Source organism: Bombina bombina, chromosome 6 (genome assembly GCF_027579735.1).
Source record: "Bombina bombina isolate aBomBom1 chromosome 6, aBomBom1.pri, whole genome shotgun sequence".
Classification (NCBI taxonomy): domain Eukaryota; kingdom Metazoa; phylum Chordata; class Amphibia; order Anura; family Bombinatoridae; genus Bombina; species Bombina bombina.
In genome coordinates, this window is record NC_069504.1 from 962,171,459 (window position 1) to 962,193,758 (window position 22,300).

Genomic DNA, 22,300 nt, shown 5'->3' on the forward strand with positions numbered 1-22,300 from the left:
TTAATCAAAAGGTAGAATTACTTGCACAGGGTTTAAATGAACTAAAGACTGAAAATAACACGCTTAAACGTTTAATGAATGATTATTTCACACAGAAACCCACTGATCATCCAGAACCACAAATTAATCCACCCCACCCATTCACAGGGGTACGTTCGAAATACCGTGAATTTAAAAATTCTTGCATGCTACTATTCAGTATGAAACCCAAGACATACTGTACAGAGAGAATTAAAGTCTGTACCACTATATCATATCTATCTGGAGAACCCAGGGCTTGGGCTGACAGATTTTTTGAGTCTGCTGATCCTATACTAGATTAATTAGAAAATTTCTTTGCTGCCATGTCTACACTTTATGAGGATACTAACAAACAGAGTACCATGGAACAAAACCTGAGATCCATTAGACAAGGAAAGCGAGCAGTGGAAGATTATATTGCCGAATTCCAACTATGGGCTACTGACTCGCAATGGAATATAATAAGCCTGAAGAATCAATTCAGGTTGGGATTATCAGAACATCTCAAAGACGAACTTTCTCGTATAGAGTTACCTGAAACTCTTGAGGCTTTAATAAAAGTTTGTATATCGATGGATCGACGCTACAGAGAACGTAAGATGGAAAGACAACACCCCGAGACCTTCACAAAGAAGCATTATCCTGTTCATTACGATAAACCCAGCACACCAGCGGTGGCAATGGAAATTGGAACCATAAAAGGCCCTCTAACTCAAGAGGAAAAGACAAGACGTCGCTTAGCCAACCTATGTATGTATTGTGCTAACAAAGACCATGGAGTGTCTACATGCCCTCTCCTGATTCGTCAAAAGAAGGGTAAGACTTCTTACAGTATCACTAATATCCCTACCAAATTAAATACCCATTTGACTATTTCTGTGTCTTTACAGTGGGACCAACACCTCTACCAGAGCGAGGCTATGATTGACTCCGGTGCTTTCGGAATGTTCATAGATCAGAAAATTGTTAATGCAAATAAAATACCTTGTGTGATGAAAGAAATACCAGTTTATGTTAAAGTTATTGACGGGTCTAATTATTTAAAAGGGCCCATTACACATCACACTATTCCACTCCTCACCACTACAAAAACAGGTCACAAAGAATATATTTCATATGACATCATTCCAGGATCTAAACATCCTATTATTATGGGATATCCATGGCTACAAAAACATAATCCCACAATTGATTGGTCAATAAACAAGATAAAATTTGATTCCTCTTACTGTTCTTCAACTTGTTTTCCTTACACACAGATTAATCATGCTATAACAGCTTTACCTCAAGAGTACGCTGAATTTTCAGACATATTCAATTTAAAGGAAGCAGAAAATCTTCCTCCTCATCGGCCATATGACTGCCCAATTGATACAAAACCTGGTGCAGTCATACCGTTTGGAAGAATATTTCCATTATCACAGAAAGAATTACAATTCTTGAGGGAATACCTAGACGATAATCTACGTAAGGGTTTTATCTCACCCAGTACATCCTCGGCAGCGGCAGGCATATTTTTCGTCACTAATAAAGATGGAACTAGACGACCCATCATAGACTATAGAGCTCTTAACTCTATAACTATCAAAAACCGATACCCCCTTCCTCTCATCCCTGAGCTTCTAGAAAGGTTGAGTGATACCACCATATTCACAAAATTAGACCTTAAAGGTGCTTACAACCTTATCCGGATGAAGAGTGGGGATGAATGGAAAACGGCCTTCAGGACCCGTTATGGGTTGTTCCAATATAATGTCATGCCATTCGGACTCACCAATGCACCCGCCACATTCCAGTATTTTATCAATGATATATTTAAAGATCTCATGGATGTGTGCGTGGTAATTTACTTGGATGACATTTTAATCTATTCTCGTACTGAAGATGAACATATCAAACATGTCAGGTGGGTGTTAGCAAGATTACGTGAACATCAACTCTACGCCAAGATGGAGAAGTGTTGTTTCCATGTAAATACTATCAAATTTCTGGGATATATAATTTCACCCACAGGAGTAAAGATGGACCCAGAAAAGGTTTCTGCTATACTCAACTGGACTAAACCCACTTCGGTAAAATCACTACAACAATTTCTTGGATTTGCCAATTTTTATAGACGATTCATAAAAAATTTCTCTATGATTGTCAAACCTTTAACCAGATTAACAGGCAAACACAAATTCTTATGGAACAATGAAGCTCAAGAGGCATTCGAATCTCTAAAACAGAAATTCTCATCCTCCCCAATTCTACAACTCCCTCATCCTGATTACCAATACACAGTAGAGGTTGATGCCTCGAATACTGGTATTGGTGCTATACTCTCCCAACAATCTCTAACTAATCCTACTCTACATCCAGTTGCATATTATTCAAGAACACTTACAAATGCAGAACAAAATTACTCCGTAGGAGACAAAGAATTGTTAGCCATCAAATGTGCTTTGGAACATTGGAGGCATCTACTAGAAGGCACCTCCAAACCCTTTTACATCTTCACCGATCACAAGAACCTTCAATATCTCAAGAATAACAAGACTCTTTCATCTAGACAGGTCCGTTGGGCTCTTTTCCTCGACAGGTTTGAATTTTTGATAACCTATAGACCAGGTTCTAAGAACATCAAGGCAGATGCTCTCTCCAGATCCCTAGAACCTACCACTGAAGAACCAGAGAAAAAGTTTATCATTGCTCCTCACAAAATCATTGCCTCTGCCACTACTCTACTCACTGAGATAATAAATGCTTTGCAATCTGATACTGAGATTCCACCTTCTTGTGAAAGGGATGAGAAGACAGGTTTACTTATCCATAACAACAAGACCTATATTCCTTCCTCTTTACGCAAATAACTCATACAACATTATCATGATACACCTCTCTCAGGTCACCCTGGTATAGTAAAAACAATGGAACTTCTCAAAAGGACATTTTGGTGGCCACGTCTTAATCAGGATGTAGTTGATTACGTGACTAAATGTAATACCTGTGCTCGGAACAAGAAAGACCACCATAAACCATTTGGTCTTATGTGTTCCTTACCCATTCCAGAGGTTCCCTGGTCTATAATAGCTATGGACTTCATAGTGGAGTTACCTCCATCAAACCAATTCACCACAATATTAGTGGTAATAGACCATCTCACCAAATTAGCAAATTTCATACCGCTAAAGTCCTTACCAACTGCCATCACTACTGCAAAAATATTCATGTCACATATTGTAAAACTTCATGGACTACCTACTTCCATTGTGTCGGACCGAGGGACACAATTCACCTCTAGATTTTGGAAAGAATTATGTCGTATACTACAAATCTCATCAAGACTCACCACCGCATTCCACCCTCAATCTAACGGATTAACGGAGAGTACAAATCAAACTCTAGAACAGTACCTTCGATGCTATGTAAGCCATCTACAAGATGACTGGGTAGAGTGGTTACCTTTAGCTGAATTTGCGTATAATAATTCTATAAACTCCTCCACCAAAACATCACCTTTTCATGCTACATATGGATACCACCCTAAGTCTCTCCCTGGACGAGACCTTGTATCCACTAATCCAACAGTCATGGATTATACTCAAAACATCAGATCATCTCTAACACTATTGAAGAAACACCTCGAAGAAGCCAAATCCTCTCAAAAGAGATATTATGATACGAAAAGATGTAATCCTCCAACCTTCAAAGTTGGTGATAGAGTTTTACTCTCCACAAAAAATCTAAGACTTCAAGTCCCCTGTAAAAAACTCGCAAACCAATTCATTGGGCCTTACTGCATAACAAAGGTCATCAATCCTAATGCCGTCACTCTAAAACTACCACAAACATTAAAGATACATCCATCATTCCATGTATCGCTTCTGAAACCCTACCATGGAACCAACACCATACAACCACAAGTCAACAACTCCCTTGTCATATCCGAACCTGATCAAACGGATTATGAAATTGAAAGAATACTTGACTCCCGGATACGTTGGAGAAGAGTTGAATATCTTGTCCACTGGAAAGGATATGGACCAGAAGAAGATTCATGGGTACAACACTCTAACATTAATGCTCCTCATTTACTTTCTGAATTCCACGCTAAATATCCAACGAAACCACGTGCAGTTGCTGGTAGGAGGACATCCTGACGGGAGGGATCTGTCATATCATTATCCCTCTAGTAGATTATATGTGGTAATATCTGTCCCTTTAAGGTTTACTCAGAGACATATCAGATCATCTATAAAAGGAGGGACTAAAGCACTGCTCAGGTGCTTGATAATTGCAAATGTATGGGTGAAGCAGAGTTACTGCAACTTTTACCTATTTCCTAAATTCAACAGATTGGATAAACTCTTTTCAGACAAACAATATCCTTACTAAATTCGTTATATTCTTACAACTAAAATCTGTTACCATTCATCATACTTCTAAAGATTTCACATTCAGATCGCCTCTCACACCAAAGGATTTTCACAGCACTCTGACGCCATCTCTAACTCAGCGTGTGTACATGGAAGCCGGAACACGCTGCCTGCAGGGACGCTGAACACGGAGTGTTACCTCCGCTAACAGATCAACATCTCAGCTCCTCTCAACTATACCGGACCTGTTCCCAACTTACCTTGCCTTAACAATTTATACGCAAGTATTTAGTATAAGAGACTGCCTTAAAACATTTGTATGTAACTTCTAATAGGAATATCTACAAGTTCGAATGCCTAACTGAATTACTTTCTACAGTGTTTGCCTGTCATATTAATACCTGCTATAATCTACAAACATACAGAAGAAACTGTTTACTACTGTGTTTGCCTGTCACATTAACTCTCTAATACATGCTGAACTCAATCAGAGACTTAAACTAGCGCTTAATCATTGAAGTGATATATAAAAGTCCATGTATACATCATCATTAATACCTGTGACTACTAACTCACTTTCCATCTCATTACTTGTTCATGTTATTCCTAAGAGGTATCAGTTTTCACTCACCATTGATAACTGTATAAATAGGAATAACTACACACAAAATATTTGTTTATCCATAAGTGTTTATTAGGGATATTGCACCAACCAAGAGCACCACTTCAAATGTGCTGTACAAATGTTCCCATCTATCAGCTGTACTTATGGATTTTGAAAATGCTGTACTATATATGGTCTTGGTGGAACCATAAGCTGTGGTACTCAGTCTCATACCATTAGATCTGGTTAAATGCAGGATTTAGGCTTGTTTATATGTATTTCAAAATTAAGTCAGCTGTAGTGTAAACTGAACAGTGTTGAGTTAACCTGTCTCATTTCAAACACTGAGCAATCTTAGTCTAAGAGTATAACATTTTATGCAGATGTAAAAATCTTAGATAAAATGTCTCCTTGCATCTGGAAAGTCCTTGCATAAAGGGGAAGTAAACTGGAAGGAAACAAAATATATATATTTTAATTTTAAAAAAACTCATATCTGCCAAAAGGGCACCTACCATTTGTGTATTGAGGAGGAAACATTTCTGCATGGCTTTAAATAGAATTTCTACAGCATAGCCAAATAATCATAAATACACTGCTGTATATTGCTAAAAAAAACTGTGCATAGTGGTTTAGTACACACTCAGAAATCCTCTAAAATGCTAATGCTTTACTCTTTGTAATAACATTTCCCACGCTGAACAGCACTCTGCAGTAGTACCCTCTGGTGGCTGCCAATTTTTTTTTAAAATAAGTTGTCCTTGCCTCATGGGGCCCCCTGGCCCATTGGGCCCCTGACAGGAGTCATCCCTGTCATCCCCTGATGGCAGCCCTGCAAATGACGATCTTCTTTGTAAGAAACAAATTACTGTAAAGCTTTTTTTTGTAAAATAAAAATAAAAACATTTAGTTGGGACCAAGACAACAAGTAAATATCATGTTTCTTAAATTTAGTACAAGAGTAATAAAATGCAGGTCAAAAGTAAAATCTATTTCCAAGCTACAGACCATGTATAAATCCCCTAGCAGTAATGTATACAACCATTCTAAAAATTGCTACAAAGTTTACCAAACTCAAATCTTATACAACAGACCTGCTGAAACCAACCATGATGTGCTCTGTTTAAATACTACATACACAAACTTTGCTATAATCTACCTTAACTGCAGTTACATTTAAACAGTTAAACAGTAACACACAATTTTTATCATTTGCACTAAATTGAGAAATTTTCTTTGACTTATGTCCTCACCCATGTAACTCTATGGAAATGCAAATGTATACAGACCAGAAATACAGGTTTTTAAAACCATGATTTTCTTGAGAAACATTTAAAAGATGTATCCTGCAATATTCTAAAATTAAATCAACATATCTAATTACTGCAAAACTAATTGTCATATGGATTTGTCTAAAACTTTGTGGCCGCGAAAATGTGGTTATTAATACATTTTTAGTTGTGCAATAAACTCTACTGGTGAAGGTCTTCTTCCAGGCGGCTCCATCATCTTCTATCTTCATCCTGAGCAAAGTTGACGCAAAGCAGAGGTGCGGAGCGGTCTTCCCCAATGCGTGAATCTGGAGCGGCAGTCCTCAGTGGCAGTTCTCAGCAGCGGTCCTCAGCGGAAGTCCTCAGTGGCGGTCTTCAGAGGTGTGGAGGCTCCTCTTCATCCAATCTCCGGCGTACTCTAAAAAAATGCAAGGTACCACAATCAATTTGGGGTACCTTGCATTCCTATTGGCTGACATTTTGAAATCAGCCAATAGGATTAGAGCTACTGAAATCCTATTGGCTGTTCAAATCAGCCAATAAGATTTCAGTAGCTCTTATCCTATTGGCTGATTTCAAAATGTCAGGCAATAGGAATGCAAGGTACCCCAATAAATATGCGGTACCTTGCATTTAATCTGTAGTGTGCAACGGATGATGGAGCTGCCTGGAAGAACACCTTCTCCACCGGACTTCAGAAACGTTGAGTACCTATTTTGGGGTTAGACTTAGGCTTTTTTTTTTTTTATTCTTTTTATTATTTGGGTTCACAGGAATAAATAAAACATGGCAATTATGCATAGATATCATAGGTACATGGCTCACGCAGGAGTCTTAAATAAACATATAAAGAAATATCAAAAGTTGGAAGTTCTTAATTGCGTAGCCCGTTCCACGTGTGGGGCACGATTCCATGTTGAATTAACAAGCGAAGGAAATAGTCCATGTGACACTCCAAATACCACTTAACATTTCCACATTTTCTACATACAAATTACAACATTGTTTAATTACTCATTTGACTAACAAAAAAGATAGATAACTAAAATCTGTGAACAGAATTAGTTAACTTAGCCCAGTTATCATCAAGAATTTTAGAGGATTATAAAATTTATATAAACCAACATTCATACACTAAAGTTTATTGAGTAGATAGTATATTTACCACACATACATCAGCATACAGTGAAAGAAATAAAAACACTACACCCTGGTGTGACAGGCTTTCTGAATTAACGGTAATAGAAATGTTAAAGAGATCTAGGCAGCATAACTAAAAATATCAGCTAAGCCCTTACAATCCGAGGGCTAAATTACAATTAATATTAACAATTATATTTTGCTGCTGCTACTGTCAGAACACCAAGGGTGAGCAAGTTAAAAAGGAGGGAAAGACAGAGCTTATCCCAGAGGACCCCTGATGTACGTTTCACAAAAAACGCTTCCTCAGAGGGGTGGTCTAGCAACCAAATGAAAAGGAAAATGGAAGTTCCCTCCACCTCCACAGCCCCGATACCCTTTGTGTAGTGTTACAATTAGTTCTCAATTAATACTTCTTCCCAGCCATCGGACTGTGTGTTTCTTTCCTGTTCAAAATCCAAAGTGCTCCAATCTTCCCTGAGGGACATCTCCAAGAATATCTCGTGTTGCGAGAATGGGCGTAGGATGTGTTTTTGTAGAGGGGGGGAGAGAACTCTTATAAAAACCTGCCACTTCTTAAGGAATAGTTTAAGTCTACGTTTTATATCTAGTTTGGTATCAAGTTGTTCTAAAAAAAGTTGCTTACGTAGTCTTTGTTTGAATTGGAATAGCAGGGGGAGATTGCTGGTGATCCAGAGGGCTGAGATGCACTGATGAGCCAGCATGATGCAGAGAGTAAGGATGGGGTGTTTGATATCATTCCTTCCTTCCCATGTGAGCAGTAGAACTGTCTTTAAGTCAAAGACTAAGTCAAAATGTAGTGTAATTCTAATCCAGTACTGTACTTGTAGCAGGCAATCAAAGAAGTAATGGCCAATTGTAGGTTTAGGCAAACTACATGTAATGCAACAATTCTGATGTGAGGGATTCCAATGTGCTAAACGTGCTGGAGTGGTGTAATCTCCATGAAGGATTCTAATCTGCATCTTCCTATGGGTGATAGCCATGCTAGCCTTTTTGGTCAAAATTAGACTATTTTTAATGTCGTCAACAGTAAAGTCTCTCATACCTGTATTTCTCCTTCTGGTTTCAATATTAGCCATAGTAGATTCTGCAGTATGCCTAAGCAGTTTCTGATAAATCGGGGATAATGAAAAACGACCCAGTTTAAAGGCTGTATGTGTGATAGCAAAAGGGGAGAGATCCCAGAAGCCAGGATCTTGCGATATCAAGGAGTTTACATAGTGTCTACACTGTAGGTATGCATAAAAGTGAGAGTTAGGCAAGTCAAATCTGTTCTTGAGGTCTTGAAATGTCCTGACAGTGTGGAGAAGTGGGTCTAGTAGTGCGCCAACAGAGTTGACGCCTATTGCTTTCCATAACTGGAATTATGCTGTCTCATTCCCTGCTGGGAAGTCTTTATTACCCGTCAGAGGGATATAATTTGGGGAGGGACCTTTCCTGTCTAAGTATCCCAAAGCCAACCCCCAAGCCTTTAATATGTCTTTATACATTATGTTATGTTTAAGTTCAAGTGGGAGATCTCAGAGAGGGATATACGGTAGGAACGCCAGAGAATGCGTCCCCACCACAGCTCCCTCCAGGAAAATGTCTGTAAAGTGTGTGGTACCTAGCTGCCAGTCCAACGTTAGGCGTATCAATGCTGCCCAATTATACCATTTTAAACTTGGAAGCGCCAGTCCGCCATTAAGGTAGGGTTGTTGCAACTTTAAGGCTGCTATACGGGTTTTTTTCCCTTTCCAAATAAATGATTGTATTGCCTTGTTGGTCATTAAGAGGTCCCCTTTAGAAAGGAAAAAGGGTAACATTAATAGTGGGTATAATATTTTAGGTAGAATAGACATTTTTACAAGGTTAATACGACCCGATAAGCTAAGCGGGAGTTTAATCCAGGTTCTTAGCTGAGATTGTAATTGGATGCATTGTTTTGTAATATTTAGGTCATAGATCTTGTTCGGGTTCCGGTGTAGCTCTATTCCCAAGTAAGTTAAAGTGTTGGGTTGGACAGTGAAAGGAAATTTGGATTTGTCAAGTTTATAATCAGTTAACCATAAGATTTCTGATTTACTCATATTGGTTTTATATCCCGCAAAGTCTCCGAACATTTGTAGGACATCTATGATCCTGGGGATATGCAGAGAGGGATTGGAAACAAAGAGAAGCATGTCATCTGCATATAAAGCCATGTGTAGCACATGCTCATTTATAGACATTCCTGGATATATTTGTTTTAATTTAAGGGCCAAAGGTTCCAGAGCTAAATCAAAAAGTAGGGGGTAGAGTGGGCAGCCCTGACGGGTACCTCTCTGCAGAGTGAAGGAGGAGGAGGGAAGACCATTGACCAAGATATTTGCAGTGGGAGAGGAATACATTTTACCTAGGAAATTAAGAAAAGGACCTTCGAAATTATACTGTCTAAGGGTATTAAATAAATGTGGCCATTCCACTCTATCGAATGCCTTCTCTGCATCAAGTGATAACAGGAAGGCCTATTGGTTCCCTCCTCGCTGTGGGGTCTCTGTCAGTGACCAATAGTGGTTAATGGCATGGATAACCTTACGAATATTAACTACAGATGTTCTACCCGCCACAAAACCCATTTGATCTGAATGCAGTAGAGAGGGGATAAATTTCTTAAGTCTATTAGCAAGAATTTTCATGAGTATCTTGTAATCAATGTTAAGTAGGGAGATGGGGCGATACGATTCTGGGAGGAAGCGGTGTTTTCCGGATTTAGGATTTAAATTGATATGTGCTGAGACAAATGATTTAGAGGGGAGTGCATCTTCTAAGAACATTGCGTTAAAAACCTTAGAAAGGATGGGGGATACTTGAGGGGATAGAAGTCTAAAAAATTCCACTGGGAGTCCGTCTGGGCCTGATGTTTTTCCTAGCACTAGGGATTTAATGGTGAATTGGATCTCATCAGAAGATATAGGAGAATTCATGATCTCCAGTTGCTCTGCAGAGAGCTGTGGTAAGGTAAAGAACCCCAGAAGTTATCATGTGAGATTGGGTCTGTTGGTGGCTGGCTAGAATACAATTGTGTATAATATGTCATCATACAGTGCGCAAGACCCTCACGTGTGGTGTAGGTTTTTCCCTTGAATCTAAGTGCTGCTATATCTTTCTTAGAATAGTGGGTTTTAACTAGGGTAGCTAATAATCTGCCCGCCTTATTACCAAAGCGATAAAACTTACTTGCGTTTTTTAGGAGACCGGATGCGGTCTTTTGTCAAACGAAGGCATCTAACTCTGCTTTGGCCGCTGTGTAAAAATCATATGAGGCACGTTTTTTATGTGTACAGTACGCCAAATAGGTCTGACACAATGTATTCAGTAAAGAGTTATGTGTATATTGTGTTTTACGTTTAAGGTTTGCTACATAGGATATAATATGTCCCGTGAGTATTGCCTTGGCTGTATCCCAAAATAACTGTGGGTTGGCTAAGTGTGCTAAGTTGTCTGTGTAAAAGTCATTCCATATATGGGTGAGAGTTTTCTGAAATGGTTCAGAGGTAACCAAATATGAGGGAAATCGGAGGCAGTTCCTTCCAGGGCGCTTGTGAGAATTCCCTAAGGTAATCTCTATCGGGGCATGATCCAAGATCATGATGTCATGAATGGTCTCTGAGGTCACCTGTGCAACTAGAGTCTCCGCCACTAAAAAAAGGTCTATACGGGATAATGAAGCGTTAGCTTTGGATAAACACATATAGTCCCTACTCTCCGGGTGTCTCCTGCGCCAGATGTCAACCATGGCCAGCGAGTTAGTTAGTAAGTTAAATACTTTACCCTCAAATCTCCCTTTGTAATTATGCAATCTCTTGGCAGCAGGCACATCCTGTACCCAGGTTCTATCTAGTGGAGGCTGTAAGGCTAAGTTAAAATCACCTCCAACCAATAGGTTCAAGCCCATAAATGGAATTAAGTTTTGCGTTAAGGTTTCCCAAAAGGTCATTATTTTAAGATTGGGGGCATAGATATTACACAGAGTGTAATTGTGTGTGTCTATCGAAATTTGTGCTATGTGAAATGTACCCTCTGGATCAATAACAGTTTTGTGCACCTCGACCTGCAGGCGTTTACCAAACAGTATTGCTAGACCTCTACTAGAGGAGTTATATGATAAATACAGTACTTTACCGACCCAATCACTTTTTAGTTTTTCATGTTCTCCATCCTCTAGGTGAGTTTCCTGCAAAAGGGCTATGTCAGCCTTTAGCTTGTGCAGGTGGGTTAGGATAGATTTGCATTTTATAGGAGAATTGATACCACCCACATTCCAGGACAGCAGCTTAAGTACCATAATCTGAGCTGACTAGGGGTTTAAGAGGGGGTGGAGAGGTAGGAGGGGAGGAGAAAAAAAAAAAAAGAAAAGAAAAAGTCACACCATTGAAATCAAAAGAGTCCTGTATCTGAAAGACAATAATGCTATAAAATACATTAAGGCATGTAATGAAATGGATTTTAACCTTTAGTCTAGTTCGTTCAAGATAGAGTTGTCTATTGGGTAAAAGGGAATAGTGGACATTAGGACCAGAGGTAGTATATATATAGGTATACAAAAGCAAGTGTACCCTGTGACATAACATTCCAACTGTGCAGTTCTCTGGCATATAAATTAACCAGTCAGAAAAGTTAGTTGTTAAACTCGCCTGGGTTGTGCTGTCAGACACTGATATAATCTGAGGCCTGTAAGAAGCCTATTCTGAATAGTTAGTTCAAGGGAGACCATCAATCCAATGAGTAATGGGTAGCTATAGGATTTGTGTTCATAAAATACATGAGATCTAACATAGGGATATATGTATGACAAACGTGTCCATACTCTGTGTGTATGATTCTTTGGTGAGTCAGACACCCAGTCATAGTATTGAGGCATGATCATTAAGTGTGTCCATATTGGACTATCGTTTATAAGTTTGGCCAGAGAAATGTATTTCACTTCAATTACATAGAGAGAATTGCAAGTTACTGTAGCCTCTCTTAAATAGCAAATGTACCCACAAAAGTAATAAATCGTTTAAAAAACAATTCCCCTCTCCATTACCCCCCGCACATGATACCAATAGAGTAAATATAGGTGTATATAGCATAGTAGACTTAGATATATGGTTGCTGAGACATTTATAGATAATAGTGTAACTATTAAAACTCTAACACTAAACAACAAATTAAGCAAGTATAACCAATTGCAATTAAAATTTTTCCCTTTGTAGAGGGGCATTAGTAGAGTGAAATGAGCATACATAATAATGGAATTGGGATTGCAACATTTGTTGAAACAAATATAAACAAACCTATCAACAAACCTATAACAAATAAAACAATAAAATTCTTTTGAGGTGATATGTTCCCAGATAGCCCAGGTATAGAAACCCGCGGTGCGGTGAGTCTCAATCTCAAAACTCTAAGGAAACTACACCCTAAATAGAAAAACAGATTATACATATCTTTTCCAGATGAGAGATACAACTTCCAGACTCGACTCTGATTCAGCCCAAGTCTCTATTGCTTGCCCTGGGTGAGTGTTGGTTATTGGCCTCTGTGGCAAGAAACGTTTCCAAGGCTTGCGGTGAGTGGAAATATTTTGGGCCTGCAGAGGTTACTAGCCGCAGTTTAGCCGGGTATAGGAGGGCCACTTGGCGGCCTTGTTCATGTAATTTTGAACATAGTGGGGCGAAATCTTTTCTTCTCTTGACTTAGGCTTTTTTTTTTAATTTTTAAGATTAGGGATTTAATGGCAGTAAAAGAGCTGAATGCCCTTTTAAGAGCAATGCCCATACAAATGCCGCTTTAGGGGCAATGGGTAGCTTAGGTTTTTTTAGTGTTAGTTTTTTTTTGGGGGGGGGGTTGGTGGGTGGGGGGACTTAGTATTTTTTAAATGTAAAAGAGCTGTTTAACTTAGGGCAATGCCCTACAAAAGGCATTTTTTAGGGCTATTGGTAGTTTAGTTTAGATTAGGGGGTGTTTTTATTTTGGGGAGCTTTTTTTAATTTCATAGGGGTTTGGTATAATTTTTTTTATTTTTGATAATTTTGTTTTTATTTTTTTTTCTGTAATTTTAACGTTTTTTATTTTTTGTAATTTTAGATTATTTTTTTGTAATTTAATGTTAGGTTTTATTTTTAAATTAATGTTAGTTTTTTATATTTTAATTGTAACTTAGTACAGGAGTTGATTTAGGGGGTGTTAGGTTGGGGGTTAGGAATTAAATTAGTTATTTGTGATGTGGGGGGTTGGCGGTTTAGGAGGTAATAGCTTAATTAGGTTTATTGCGATGTGGGGGTTTAGCGGTTTAGGAGTTAATAGGTTAATTAGGTTTATTGGGATGAGGGGAGTTGGCGGTTTAGCGGTTAATATTTTAATTATGGTGTTTGCGTTGTTTAATTTGTGTATTAGGGGTTAGTTACTTTATTATTTTGCGATGTGGGAGTTAGCGGTTTAGGTGTTTGTTTATACTTTGCGCGGGAGGTTAGGTTTTGTTTGTTATACTTTGTGCGGGCGGTTAGGTTTTTTTTTAATTTCTTGTGGGCGGTTACGTGTTTTTTTGTTATTTCGTGTGGGCGGTTGCGTGTTTTTTTTTTTAAGACTTTGTTTGCCTATGCTGCATCCAGGTGGATTCAGAAAATGGCAGGTGGATTCTTTCACCACAGCGTAAGCTGCATTCAGGTGGATTCTTTTGGCTGCATGCGCAGCCAACATTCTTTTGGATGCTTCACACAGCAAACATACCTTTGAGGATGCGTGTGCAACTGGTGATGGCCATTAAAAAAAAAAAAAGGAATGGCAGAATTTTTTTTTTCATTTTTCTCCCCCCTCCTAAGTTCCCATGCTGAATACCTAAAGAGAGGGAATTCTGGGAGACGGGGTTGCATGCAAGAGCTTTAAGATTGGAGGAACAAAGTATAAGAGTGTGGCAGGGGGCGGAGACAGAGTGAGGGCTGTGTGGAGACATTACTGGTGGAGTGTGTAGTAGTGCGAGACACTGTGGCCGGTGACCATGAGCCAGAGTAGCTGTGGACTCGGAGGGCACCATCGTGACCAAGCGAGGTGATTAAGCAAGCACTGAGCTGTGATTATCAGCAATAGCAAGGAGAGGAAAATTTGGCACTTGGCAGCAGTCTGCAGCAGTGTGGCGGAGAGTTTTTGGTAGGGCCTGCTTGCTAGTGGACCATGGTGGAGGTAAGCTGGCTCAAGTTACTTTCCTGGCTGGCAGGTAGCCTTGGGGACGAGTGTTTTAATTAATCTAGACCCAACTTTTTGTTGTGCTTTGTTATCAGGTGCGTGAGTTTTCTGTAGGCAGCAACTGCGCTGCCTGGCTGGCTCAGGCACTGCCTGCCTTTGGCTGTGGCAGCCTGGCACTACCTGCCTGTACTAAGTTGCACTTGATGCAAAGCACTGAGGGGTTTACTTTCTAATCTAGCATGAAGTTGACCAAAACAGTCCATAACTTGTGTTTTATAATAAAAACATGGACTGTTTTGGACAACTTCATGCTAGTTTAGAAAATAAACCCCTCAGTGCATTAAGTGCATTAACATTAATTAAAAGTCACTGTCAATGTTTTATGAGACAGCATGATGATGGCACATGATGACCATGATATGTTATAATAACTGTATGCAACAGTGTACAAGATCAGATGGATGTTTCATATTTTAGTTTGTACTAGGACTCACCAGCTCAGCTGCTATAGTTAGCTTTACTAGTTTAGTGGTGTGGTGGCACAGTGGGCACTGACTGACAGGCGCAGGCAGAGCAGCAGTTTGTACTTATTGTAATTTGTATTGTACCCTGGCCTCCACTGCACTCACTCAGCAAGCAGCTGCCCAGCCAGTGCCACTGCCAGGCAGCCCCCAGGCCCCAGCCAGCATAAATAATTTATTTGCAAATATTTCAGGCAGTCAGGCACTGCCAGCAGACTCTGTTTGAATAAAATAAAAGTATATGGACTAATGGAATGGAATTGTGGTTTATACTATAATTTGTATTGTACCCTTGCTGCCTCAGCATAAATAAGATGTTATTATCAATTGCAGTCAGAAGTTGAACAAAAATGATGTTTTATATATATATATATATATATATATATATATATATATATATATATATATATATTGTTGTAAAGCTTTTATATAACCAGATTCAGAAACACTATTTAATAATCTTCTGTGCACAGTCACATAGCTGCTCTGTCTATATGTAAAGCTACAGAATCATACATCAGATCAGATATATTCTGCTTTGTTTGCATTTGCAAATAACTTAATTATATCCCAGTGTTGTCATTGGTATATAGATCCTGGATCATAGTAGTGCATTATTCCACTGGACTGGAGCTGACTTTAACTATGTGTTTTCCATGTAATAGTGCAATAATAAAATGTTTTAACACAGTGGTTGTGAAGCGCACTTTTTAATCTAAACTTCTTATCTTTCAATAGAAAAACAAACAAAGAAAACTGAAGAAGTTTTGCTGTGCATTGATCGGATCACATCCTATGATTCTTAAAGGGACAGTATACACTCATTTTCATATAACTGCATGTAATAGACACTACTATAAAGAATAAGATGCACAGATACTGATATAAAAATCCAGTATAAAACTGTTTAAAAACCTACTTAGAAGCTTTCAGTTTAGCTCTGTTGAAAAGGCAGTTGGAAATCCCACTGCAAGTGGGAAATAAGACACTCCCCCTTCTTTTGCATATGAAAAGACGCTTTACACAAACAGGAGCAAGCTGGAGAAGGTAGCTGACGGTATTCAAATAAAACTTTGGGGCTTGGTTAGGAGTCTGAAAATCAGAGCAATGATATTTAAAAATAAGCAAAATTACATTACATTTTTTTTAAAAAGAAACTTTATGGGCTTTATAAATAGATCATCTACAAAACATTTATGCAAAGAAAAAATGAGTGTATAATGGCCCTTTAAAGGGACACTGAACTCAAATTTTGTCTTTCGTGATAGAGCATGCAATTTTAAGAAACTTTCTAATTTACTCCTATTATCAAAATTTTCTTTGTTCGCTTGCTATCTTTATTTGAAAAAGAAGGCATCTAAGCTTATTTTGGTTCAGACCTCTGGACAGCACTTTTTTTATTGGTGGATGAATGTATCCACCAATCAGCAAGAACAACCCAGTTTGCTCACCAAAAATGGGCCGGCATCTAAAGTTACATTCAAATAAAGATACCAAGAGAATGAAGAAAATTTTTATAATAGGAGTAAATTAGAAAGTTGCTTAAAATGTCATGCTCTATCTGAATCACGAAAGAAAGAAAAAAATTGGGTTCAGTGTCCCTCTAATATTGTCAAAGTACAGATTCCAAAACCACTTAGATGGAATGTACCGTGATGCTCTGCAGAATATGCTACTTAGTAGTTTCAAATTGTTGTTTGTTTGCTGCATTATAGAATATGAAAAAAAAAAAAAAAAAACCTCCCATGTGTACATGTAAATGGAGAACAAGCTATGTGTCCATAATGAAGTTCTTTACTTTTACAGAATTTTCAGGTTCGAGGACTAAATCATGAGCAGTATTGAGGAGGATGACAGCGATAAAACAGCACCAAAAAAGAAAGGAAAGAGTATGCGTACCTATCCATTAAAGTGGGAAGATACTTATTCTTGGATTGGGCAGTGCAGCACAGTGCAGTCTAATAAATACAAATCAAATTTTAGTATAAATAGCAAATGGCTAGATTACGAGTTTTGCGGTATAAGTGAAAAAGCAGCGTTAAGGCTCTTTTTCACTACCGCTAGTATTAAGAGTCTTGCAGGTTTAGGTGCACTGCACACTTTTTTGGCCGTAAAGCAATTTAAATACTGCAGCTTTTAAAAAGTCCTTTTTCAATGGGACTTCCTTTGCGCCGGTATTATGAGTTTGCCTGGGAGGCCAAAAAAGTGAGCGGTACAGCCTAAAACTACAAGATTCATACTGTAAACTGAAAGTCAGTAGTTATGAGTTTTACGCTACAAAGCTGTACCATGAAACTCATAACTAAAGTGATAAAATGTACACTTACAACCATAAACTACCTATTAACCCCTAAACCGAGGCCCTCCCGCATCGCAAACACTACATTTTTTTATTAACCCCTAATCTGCCGCTCCCGACATCGTCGCCATTATAATAAACATATTAACCCCTAAACTGCCGCACTCCCGCATGGCAAACACTAGTTAAATATTATTAACCCCTAATCTGCTGCCCCTGAACTCGCCGCCACCTACATTATACTTATTAACCCCTAATCTGCCGCCCCAATGTCGCTGCCACCTACATTACAGTTATTAAACCCTAATCTGATGCCCCCGACACCGCCGACACCTATATTATACTTAATAACCCCTAATCTGCCACCCCTAACATCGCCGCCACCTACCTACATTTATTAACCCCTAACCTTCCACCCCCAACGTCGCAGCCACTATACTAAATTTATAAAACCCTAAGTCTAACCCTAACACCCACTAACTTTAATAAAATTAAAATAAATCTAAATCAAAATTACTATAATTAACTAAATAATTCCTATTTAAAACTAAATATTTAGTTGTAAAATAAACCCTAAGGTAGCTACAATATAACTAATAGTTACATTGTAGCTAGCTTAGGTTTTATTTTTATTTCACAGGCAAGTTTGTATTTATTTTACCTAGGTAGACTAGTTAGTTAATAGTTATTAACTATTTACTAATTACCTAGCTAAAATAACTACAAATGTACCTGTAAAATAAAACCTAACCTGAGTTACACTAATACCTAACCTTACACTACAATTAAATAAATTACATTTATTAAATACAATTAACTAAATTACAAAAAAACAAAACACTAAATTACACAAAATAAAAAAGAAATGATCAAATATTTAAACTAATTACACCTAATCTAATAGCCCTATCAAAATAAAAAATCTCCCCCAAAATAAAAAAAAACCCCTAGCCTACAATAAACTACCAATGGCCCTTAAAAGGGCCTTTTGCGGGGCATTGCCCCAAAGAAATCAGCTTTTTTACCTGTAAAAAAATAACCCCCCCAATAGTAAAACCCACCACCCACACAACAAAACACCCAAATAAAATTCTAACTAAAAAAACCTATGCTCCACGCCGGATGTCTTGAAGATGGAGCCGCTCCGCGCCGGATGGATGAAGATAGAAGATGACGTCTGGATGAAGACTTCTGCCCGTCTGGAGGACCACTTCTTGCCGCTTGGATGAAGACTTCTCCCGGCTTCATTGAGGACTTCTTGCCGCTTGGATGAAGACTTCTCCTGGATTCGTTGAGGATGGATGTTGGGTCTTCAAAAACTGTAAGTGGATCTTCAGGGGTTAGTGTTAGGTTTTTTTAAGGGTTTATTGGATGGGTTTTATTTTTAGCTTAGGGTTTGGGCGGAAAAAGAGCTAAACCCCCTTTTAAGGGCAATACCCATACAAATGCCCTTTTCAGGGCAATGGGGAGCTTAGGTTTTTTTAGTTAGGATTTTATTTGGGGGGTTTTGTTGTGTGGGTTGTTGGTTTTACTGTTGGGGGGGTATATAGTATATAGATTTTTTATTTTTGTATTTTGTTGATGTGGAATGGTCTGAAATCATTCAGCATGTGACTACAAGATGGTTATCTCTTACGCCAGCTGTAGAAAGGCTCTTAAAAAACTGGCAACCTATTAAAATATATTTTAAGAGTATAAATGATTGTCCAAAGCAATTAAAAAAATATTTTAGTGATGAAAATCCAGTAATGGAAATTACACTTGAGGCATATCTCAGCTTTTTTAGTACACATTGGAGGGTTTTCCTTCAGTCAGAAACATTGTTGGATAATTCTTCTCTCAGTATTATGGGGTCCCTGGAAGCTGTACTCCTGTTAATTACAAAAGTTGAACAGAATTAAGAAAGGTAGGTATTTTGGTAGTGGTACACAGTCACACCAAATCTTAGGTAATGTTCTAAGTTCAAATTTGAAAGCTAACACTCACCTAGATTGCGAGTTTTGCATTATGGTGCAGTACGGCTTTTAACAGTGAAAAATTGGCCATTATGCTGGAATGGCTAGGAACCCATATTACGAGTCGTGTTGATATAGCTGTAACGCAAGCATTTTAGCCTGAAATGCAATGTCCATTCCGCACTCAAAAAATGACATTTTTGCGTGGGATTTTTATAGCCCCAGTATTACAGGCTGTGTATTCAGGCTAAAAAGCTTGCGTTATACTCTATACAGACACGAGTCATACCGCCATCTGAGAGAAGTAGTTATGGATTTTGTGTAACAAAATTTTTTGACAAAACTCATAACTAAAGTGTTATAAAGTGCATTAACACCCACAAACTACCTATTAACCCCTAAACCGCCCCTCCAGCATTGCAAACACTATTTAAAACTTATTAACCCCTAATCTGCTGCCCACCCACATCACAACTAATAAATAAAGTTATTAACCCCTTATCTGCCTCTCGCCCACTCATATTGCCAAACACTATTTAAATATATTAACCCCTAAACCGCCGGTCGTCGGTATCGCTGGCACTAATAAAAGTTATTAACCACTAATCCGCCGCTCCCCGACATCACTAACACTTAAATAAACCTATTAACCCCTAAACTGCCGGCCCCCAACATTGCCAACACTATAATAAAGTATTAACCCCTAAACCTCCAGCCCCCCACATCGCAACTACTAAACTAAACCAATTAACCCCTAGACTGCTGGTTAATAGTTTTATTTAGGGGTTAATATGTTTATTTAGTGGCGGCAATGTGGGGGCTGGAGGTTTAGGGGTTAATTATTTTATTTAGTGGCGGCGATGTTACACAAAACTCATAACTAAAATGTTACAAAGTACACTAACACCCATAAACTACCTATTAACCCCTATTCCACCACCCTCCCGCATCGCAAACACTAAATTAACTTATTAACCCCTAATTTGCTGCTCCCGACATCACTGCCACTAAATAAACCTATTAACCCCTAAACCGCCTGCCCTCCACATAACAAAAAAATAAATTAAACTATTAATCCCTAAACCTAACAACCCCCTAACTTTAAATTAAAATTACAGTATCCCTATCTTAAAATAAATAATAACTTACCTGTGAAATAAAAAAACCCTAAGTTTAAACTATAAATTAACCTAACATAACTATTATACTTAAATTAAAATAACTATCAATTAACTAAACTAAATTACACATAAAAATAAATTAACACTACTAAAAATTTTTTTCTAAAATTACCAAAAAATAAAAAAACATAATTTATGTAAGAACTTACCTGATAAATTAATTTCTTTCATATTGGCAAGAGTTCATGAGCTAGTGACATATGGGATATACAATCCTACCAGGAGCGGCAAAGTTTCCCAAACCTCAAAATGCCTATAAATACACCCCTCACCACACCCACAATTCAGTTTAACGAATAGCCAAGTAGTGGGGTGATAAAATAAGGAGTAAAAAAGCATACAAAAAGAGGAACTGGAAATATAATTGTGCTTTTATACAAAAATCATAACCACCATAAAAAGGGAGGGCCTCATGGACTCTTGCCAATATGAATGAAATTAATTTATCAGGTAAGTTCTTACATAATTTGTGTTTTCTTTAATGTAATAGGCTAGAGTCCATGAGCTAGTGACGTATGGGATAGAAATATCCAAGATGTGGAAGACCACATAAGAGTCACTAGAGAGAGAGATAAAAATAAAAACAGCTATTTCCGCTGGAAAAAAAATAAATCCACACAAAAAAATAAATATTTCTCATAAATTTCACATAAATTACAAGAAAAAAACTTAAATCATAAGCAGAAGATTAAAACTGAGACAGCTGCCTGAAGAACTTTTATACCAAAGACTGCTTCAGAAGAAGCAAATACATCAAAATGGAAAAATTTAGTAAATGTATGCAAAGAAGACCAAGTTGCTGCTTTGCAAATCTGATCAACCGAAGCTTCATTCTTAAAAGCCCAAGAAGTGGCGACTGATCTAGTAGAATGAGCTGTAATTCTCTGAGGTGGAGATTGCCCCACCTCCAAATAAGTCTTGTGAATCAAAAGCTTTAACCAAGATGCCAAAGAAATAGCAGAGGCTTTCTGACCTTTCCTAGGACCAGAAAAAACAACACGTAGACTAGAAGTCTTCCTGAAATGTTTAGTAGCTTCAACATAATATTTCAAAGCTCTTACAACATCCAAAGAATGTAAAGATCTTTCAAAATTATTCTTAGGATTAGGACACAAGGAAAGAACACCAATTTCTCTACTAATGTTGTTAGAATTCACAACCTTAGGAATTTAAATAAAGTCCGTAAAACAGCCTTATCTTAAGGAGACTCATAAGAGAGAGCAGACAAATCAGAAACTCTTCTAGCTGAAAAGATAGCCAAAAGAAACACTTTCCAAGAAAGTAGTTTAATATAATATCCAAAGAATGCATAGGCTCAAAAGGAGGAGCCCGCAAAGTCTTCAAAACCAAATTAAGACTCCAAGAAGGAGAGATTGATTTAATAACAGGCTTGATACGAGCCAAAACCTGGACAAAACAGTGAATATCAGGAAGCTTAGCAATCTTTCTATGAAATAAAACAGAAAGAGCAGAGATTTGTCCCTTCAAAGTACTTGCAGACAAACCTTTATCCAAACCATCCTGAAGAAACTGTAAAATTCTAGGAATTCTAAAAGAATGCCAAGATAATTTATGAGAAGAACACCATGAAATATAGGTTTTCCAAACCCAATAATAAATCTTCCTTGAAACAGACTTATGAGCCTGTAGCATAGTATTAATCACTGAATCAGAGAAACCTCTATGACTAAGCACTAAGCGTTCAATTTCCATACCTTCAATTTTAGCGTTTTGAGAT